The following is a 7,751-nucleotide window of genomic DNA, read 5'->3' on the forward strand; positions in this document are numbered from 1 at the left end:
TCAGCAGTTGTGAGCAGGGCTCGAGAATGAATCTGCGTGCCCCACGAGCAGCTGGCAATTCCAACGCTGCTCGTCCCTGGACCACATTTTGAGCGGCAGGAACTGAGAGAAGGGCGTGTGGCCGGGGGCAGCTGCGGGGTGTAGAGATGTGCATGGTACCCTCCCTGTGCTCAGGAAGGTCATACCTGGCAGGTAAGGTTAGGAAAATGCGCAAGTCACAATCTTGTGAGAGAATGTGTGTGGCGAGGGCCGCAGGGGTACCAGTTCAGAACAACCCCGCAGACACTAAGTGAGGGACTCCAGGCTGGGACAAGGCACGGCTTTGGGAAGGATGAGCAGGACAAAGCCGCTTCTATCCACGAGGCTGGTGGGGAAGGGCCAGTGGCCACACAAATAGCCCTAGTGCAGGCACAGGCTTTACAAAAGAGGCTCCCAGGAGGCTGTGGGAACAGAAAAGAGGGATGAGGTGAAGTAGGTGTGAATCTCATTCATGACTGGAATCAGGAAGTAGTACATTAAGAGGCTCTCACTGAGCGTTATGTAGAAACTAATTTGACAATAAACTATTTGTAAAAAAAAAAAAATAAAATAAAATAAAATTTAAAAAAATGTAAAAAAATAAAAAAAAAGAGGCTCTCAGCGGGCCCTGGGCCTGTAGGAAGGCGTCTTTCCCTCATGGTGTTCGAGATAAACCATGAAAGACAGATGGAGTTTTGACAGTGGATATAGAAGTTTATTTCAGGGAGAAAAACTGACGTAAGTCTAAATTCTGAAATATAATAGTACAAAAAGCTAATGTGGGGATGAGCACAGAGTCCTGTTTTCCTGTCTGGACACTGGATGGGAGGTTATCCTGGAAGCCATATTTTAGAGCAGTAATTCTCAATTAATATTAAGAATCACAGAAGGAGTTTGGGGCACCTGGGTGGCTCAGTCAGGTAAGCCTACAACTTGGGCTCAAGCCATGATCTCTCGGTCCTTGGGTTCAAGCCCCGCATATGGCTCTGTGCTGATGGCTCAGAGCCTGGAGCCTGCTTTGGATTCTGTGTTTCTGTCTCTCTCTGCCCCTCCCCTGCTTACAGTCTGTCTCTCTCTCTCTCTCTCAATAATAAACAAACATTAAGAAAATTTTTTTAATTAAAAAAAAGAAAAGAGTCCCTGAAGGAGTTGAAAGAGTTTTTCATGCTGGGATTCTATTCTCAGAGATTCTAATTTCATTAGTTTGAGGGTAGAGCTGGGAATCAAGATGTTTTAAAATCTTCATATTTTAGGGGTGCCTGGTTGGCTCAGTCGGTTAAGTGTCTGACTATGGCTCAGGTCATGATCTCATGGTTTGTGGGTTCAAGCCCCACACTGGGCTGTGTGCAGACCGCTAGCTCGGAGCCTGAAGCCTGTTTCGGATTCTGTGTCTCCCTCTCTCTCTGCCCCTCCCCTGCTTATGTTCTCTCCCTCTCTCTCTGACCCTCCCCTGCTCATGATGTCTCTCTCTCTCAGAAATAAATACAAACATTAAAAAAATTTTAAAATAAAATCTTCATATTTTAAATTAGGTGATATGTATGTGCAGTTAAGTTTTGAGAAAAATCACCCTAGAGCAGTGGTCCTCAAAGTGTGGCCCCTTGGACCAGGCATCGGCATCACCTTGAAGTTTGTGAGGAAATGCAATTTCTCAAGTTCTACTCTATACCTACTGAAACAGGAACTCCAGGGGTGGAGCCCAGAATCTTTCTTTCAACAAACCCTTTGGCAATTCTTATTTATTTATTTATTTATTTAGAGAGAGAGAGAGAGAGAGTATGAGCAGGGGAGGGGCACAGAGAGAGAGAGAGAGAGAGAGAGAGAATCCCAATCAGGCTCTGCGTTGTCCGTGCAGAACCTGACACAGGGCTCCAATTCATAAAATGAGAGATCATGACCTGAGCTGAAACCAAGAGTCGGACACTTAACTGACTCAGCCACCCAGGTGCCCCAAGCCTTGTGATAACTCTAACGTAAGTCAAAGTTTGAGAACAAGTTTCTGGAGTCTTGCTACTCCAAGTGTGGTGCATACACTCGGTACACAGATATCAGCTGGAAGCTTAATACAAACGCCAAGTGTTGGCCCTCACCCCAAGGCTAATCCATGGATCAGGACTGCAATTTCATAAGATCCTCAGGTGATGCGTATGTAACGTTTGGAAAGCACTTTAAATTTCAGAGTGAGAAGGCCGAACTATTTTAGACGGTAATAGGAAGTGGTGACATAACTGAGGCTTTTAGGAAGAACAATGTAATAATTGTATTAGAGGTCAATTAAATAAACCAGATCCTGGAGCACCTGGGTGGCTTAGTCTATTGAGTGTTTCGCTTGGGCTCACCATTTGTGAGTTCAAGCCCCACATCAGGCTCTGTGCTGACAGCTCAGAGCCTGGAGCCTCCTGCAGATTCTGTGTCTCCCTCTCTCTCTGCCCTTCCCCTGCTCATGCTCTGTCTTTCTCTCTCTTTCAAAAATAAACATTAAAAATTTTTAAATAAAATAAAATAAAACAGACCTGGGCAGTCCACCTTATCTGATCCTGCAGGATAGTCACAGAAAATTTGCTTGCCACTTCTACCTCCCCAGACGCTCTTCCCTCCTCATTCCTTCTGCTCCTTGGCTTCGGCAGAAAACCAGGCACTGGAGCCTTAGAAAGAAGCCTGCCTCACTCAGAGCTCCTTGCATGGTGGCATCCTGCCAGCCATTGATCCGACAGTGGGAGTGATCTCAGCAGTACAACTCCACTCAGGCCCCGATTCCAGCTTCTGTAATGTTTCTGATAATAAGAAAGCCTAAACGAAGCACCCTTTTAAGGCCTTCACTGTTAATTTGGCACAGGGAAAAAAGCCAGCACATTATACTGGGGTTTCCAGTCATTCGGCTTGTGCTGTATAGACTCTTTGAATAGATGTCCATAATGAGATTACTCAAAATGGAATTCATTACCTGACCTAAGATTTATTGCTTTTTAACTACAGATATAAGGCTACCCACACTCTGCCCCCAGAGTCAGCCGTGTGTCGGTTCTGCTTCTCCGTTCCAGGACGGGCACAGGAAAGCAGGGCAGAGGAAACACTGGGCCTGTGCAGGGTCGTGGATGGAGAGCGGAGGGAACAATGAGCCTTCATTAGGACTGGCGGACGGGAACCCCAGGACTCTGTTGCTAAGTTCTGCTTCCACAGTCTCACCATGGGGACTGTGGATGGGCCAGTCACCTCCCCACTAGCATAATTGGAAAGACTCTAAGGGGCCCTGAAATGCCGAAGTGCTGTAAATTAGCAGTGTTCAATTCTGATGAACATTAAAGGAAGTGTGTAGTTAATTCCTCCACACACGCTGCTCGCAAAGTCTTCCCACTGGGGGCTTTTGGCTTGGAGCATTACAGGCCCATTTGTTCTGCCTGGCTTCTCCATCAGGGCAGGGACCTCAAGGTGAGTTAATAGGCTCGGCTTCTCAGCATTTTATTTTAATCTGTATTTACCATCATCCTATATATTTTAACAAACCTCTGGTGCGTGGCATGCCATTGAATGCTGCACAAAACAGATAAGAGAGACAGGGCCCTGGCCTCATTGGCAGAGGACAGCGATTGTGTTCAAGGCAATGTTGAGGATGTCCTGGCTTGCGCCCTGGTTTATGATACTGCATGGTCCCCACATGGTTTACCACCTGCCACAAGTCTTCCTAGGTCTTCTCTTCTTACCCTGGCCTGGGCCACATCTGCTAGACTGGCAAGAGCAAAGGGAGGTCCTGTCCATACGGTCACCTCTTATAACAACTATAACCACTGCCTGCTCTGTTTTCTCCATCCTAGCACTCCCCTCCCTGTTTCTTGCACAAGAGCTCTCCTCTACTATGCAATGTAAAACCATTACTGATGGTGGCTCTACAGGAGATAATAACCTTAAATAGATGATACTTATATGGATAATAGGATAAAGTAAAACAGGATGCGCAAATTGATAATTGCATATTAGAAGGAAATATTATTAGCAAACCAAACAAAAGCCAAATCTGGGAGTAATAAGGATGATGCGTTAGAATTGTGAACAATGACATATTTTCATACCCAGGTCTTTATTCCTAAGGTAAAAATCTTTATGTATTGTGGAAGTGTATCTGAAATGCCACATTCTATTTGTTTGTTTACTTAAGGATTTCACATTTTAAAAGCAAAAGGAACTATTACTACGGAGATTTTTTTTTTTTTTTTTAACCATAGCTTCAGGAACTAACAGGGGTGAAATGTCATCATAAGTTATAATCTTGCCCTGGACAATCTCAGGACAAGCCACTAGCCTGAGTTCTTGTTATTATTTTAATCTGTATATAAACCTTGTCGGATAGCCAGACATATTTTTAAAATGCAACTTAATAGCCATCATCATCTGATGTTCCTGAGACAAATACTACAATGACAACGTGCTATTAAAGGCCATGTTTGTGCTGTCAAAATAATGAGACTGTGGCCCAGGCTGCCTGAGAATTTCAACTATCTTTTAGTCAATTTGGATTGTCACTTGGGCAACACTATAGACAGATCTGGGATCAGCCATTTAGATAGACAGAAAATGTCACACTTCCCTTTTTCTGGTAAATGCAATGGTAACAAGCGTCTTTGAGTCCTAGGACCTTCCAATCTAATGTAGAACATACCTCTAACACTAGCCCTCAATGCTGGCACCTGCCCAGATGGCACATTTGCCCTGGCTTGAAGGTAGGCAAAGTCATCCTGTAAATCTTTCCCAAGTTCCTGGATGCCCATGGGTATGGATTCTGTGAATCCTCAGGGTCGGAAAACCATCCCCCGCCCCACCTTCTTTCAGTTTGGGGCTCTACAGAGGAGATCAGATAGATCCTTTCAGGGACTCTAGCAAATTTTCAGTACTCATCAACTGACATCTCAAAACATAGGTCAGTTTCCACTTGCTCTTGCCTGGGTTGGGGACCACTGAAATCCTCAATATGATATTCTGGATCAGGATATTCAATTTGTGGAATTATTGAACAAGGGACCTAAACTCGCTGATGTTAGTTAGTGTTTGCTGATCCTACATCATGACATGTCACAGGACAACACCAAGACTCTTATCTGAAATGATTATTCATTATCCAAAGCTGGACTATGCTTATATTGCAGAAATTGGCTAAAGGCTGGGGAGGAGGGGTGGAAAGGATGTAACAAACAAAATCTATAAACAAAACCTATAAAAGTTTCAAACATTTATGTATATATAAAGCAAAATTTGAAAGTTTCCCTTTATTTCCCCTCTATTCTTTCTTTTATTTAAAGATTTCATTTTTGGGGCACCTGAGTGGTTCAGTGGGTTAAGTGTCAGACTTCTGCTCAGGTCGTGATCTCATGGTTCATGAATTCTAGCCCTGCATTGGGCTCTGTGTTGACAGCCCAGAGCCTGAAGCCGGCTTCAGATTCTGTGTCTTCCTCTCTTTCTACCCCTGCCCCATTTGGGCTCTGTCTCTCGAAAATAAATCGAACATTTAAAAATGTTTTAAATTAAAAAATCATTAAGTAATGTCCATACCCCACATGGGGCTCCAACCCACAACCCCAAGATCAGGAGTAGCACACTCCACTGACTAAGCCAGCCAGGTGATTCCCCTCTCCATTCTTTCTAAACTCTCACATCCTTTCCAGGGAAACAGATGCTTTCTTCCAGGTCCTTTTCTTATAATTTTATAATGCATGTATGTACCTAGCTTTAAAAAAAGTAGGGTCATTTCATACATACTCTTCTGCAACTTGATTGACCATTAAATATGACCTGAAGATTTTTTTCTACATCAGTACGTATAGCACTACCCCATTCTCTTTAACAGCCATCCATATTAAACAGCTCCATATTAAAGTTGAATCATCATTTATTTACATATTATCCTACTGACTATTATTTAAGATTTTACTTCAATTTTCCAACTTCGAACTCTGAACATTCTGGAACTCATGTGCAAATATATTTTTAGATTGTGTTTGTAGAGTAAAAGTACTTTTACAGTTTTGATAACTGTGGTCACTCGTCTTCCCCAAAGGTTGTCTAGTTAGACTGGGATTTTTATAGTTTCAGAGTCAGGGTATTCTCCAAATGTATTACCTTAGAGACAGTAGACCTAGCGCTTTGGAAATAAACAGCTGATTTTCATCTCCGTTAGTTCCGGCACCTAGTTCCTCGGGCACGTTACCTCACCCCACTACGCTTCAGTCACCTTGCACAAGAAATGAGGCTATTGTTACGGATCCTTGAGGGCTTTGGGAAAATGAGTGTCGTAATATGTAAAAAGCACTTAGCACATAGTAGGTGTCCAGTAAGCCATGGTTGTTAATGAGTTCAGACATGAGCACTACTTGAAAGAGCATTAAGCAGAAGTTTCTAGAAGCAGAAGTGACATCTAGGATTTAAAAAAAAAACCTCAGATGAATCTATATACACAGGAGTCACATTTTGTTGGTTTTGAATTTTATCAGAGTTTCTATGTCTTTCTTATTAAACTCATGGAAAGCTGCCCATTGTATTTGCTTCCTCAGTCTTCGATCTACATCTGCCCTTCAGTCTCAAGAAATAAATTCAGCACAGACAGCATCACTAGTTTACTTCTGGATATTTTATATAACGTGGAGGTTTATGCAAGGAGTTATGCTGTGTTAATTACTTGTTCCCAGGTTAATATTAAGATTAACTGGCATCCCCGAACACACACTGATGTAGATGTCCAACCTAATTTATCACTCTCGCTTCACTAAGAACGTTGTCTTTCCCTTTACCACCTCCCACTGCCTCTGTGGCCAAGTTCATCCATGCAGTTGTCTCTTAGCTTCTCAGTTTTGTATTATGGTGTGATTGCTGGCACCAGTTGCCCTTCATATTTGAAGGGCCTTCTAAGAAAATAATTATTTTTAAATTAATTTACCTCATTTGAGTCCTAGCTTTAAGCTCTTGTACTAAACCTGTCCATGTACCCTGTACACTCAGATGTAGGTAGAAATAGCTGCCATATCTACCTAAGTCACAGCAATGGCAGGATTCCTCATTTATTGCAAAGAAATAATTTGGGGCTTATGGATGAGGAATGGTTTCCAAATTTCCATTTCCAGTAATATTCCCATTGCCCTTGACTTTACCTCACCTAATTTAATTGTTTTCTTAACTTCCAGCTGCTATCTGCAAAAGGAAAACCAAGACAAATATAAAGGGATGCTTATGGGATGCACCTTTATTTTCAAAATGGTTTTTATGGGTTTTTAAACAAAGATAAAATTCAAAACCAACAGGATGCAGCTGCAGAAGACCTTTGGCAGAGGTATTCTGAAACCCTGCTCATTGCTTGGAATGTCCCAGTGGAAAGAGGAGAAGAGAAACACAGTTAAAACAGTCTCTGGCCCCCTCTGCCTTGCCATTTGCCAGGGGGGTGACTGTGGCATGTTGTTTCTATACCCTTCCTTCATCTTACCAATAAAATGGGATTAGTCTCAGAATTTACGTCATAAAGTCAATGTGAGGATTAAACGTGTCTCAAAAATACAAAGCACTAGCACCCCCCATAAAGTACTATGTGAATGATAGGTAGTGGTGTTTATATCTAAGAGCCTAGGGTCTGGAACAGCCTGCCAGAATTAAGTCCTAGGTCTGCCACCTACTACCTGGGTGATCTGAAGCAGGTTACTCACCTCTTCTGAATGTGCTTCTTCATTTTTTAAAAAAAAATTTCATGTTTATTTTTG

General features: G+C 42.7%; 1 non-coding gene across 1 annotated transcript; it reads left to right on the plus strand.

Moving 5' to 3' along the window:
- The first annotated feature begins 1,275 nt into the window (after nucleotides 1–1,275).
- On the plus strand, nucleotides 1,276–1,360 carry TRNAH-AUG. The gene has a single exon. It is a non-coding gene; the product is annotated as a tRNA-His (tRNA).
- The last annotated feature ends 6,391 nt before the right edge of the window (nucleotides 1,361–7,751 follow it).

Source organism: Hyaena hyaena, unplaced genomic scaffold (assembly GCF_003009895.1).
Source record: "Hyaena hyaena isolate Hyena2069 unplaced genomic scaffold, ASM300989v1 scaffold_707, whole genome shotgun sequence".
Lineage (NCBI taxonomy): Eukaryota > Metazoa > Chordata > Mammalia > Carnivora > Hyaenidae > Hyaena > Hyaena hyaena.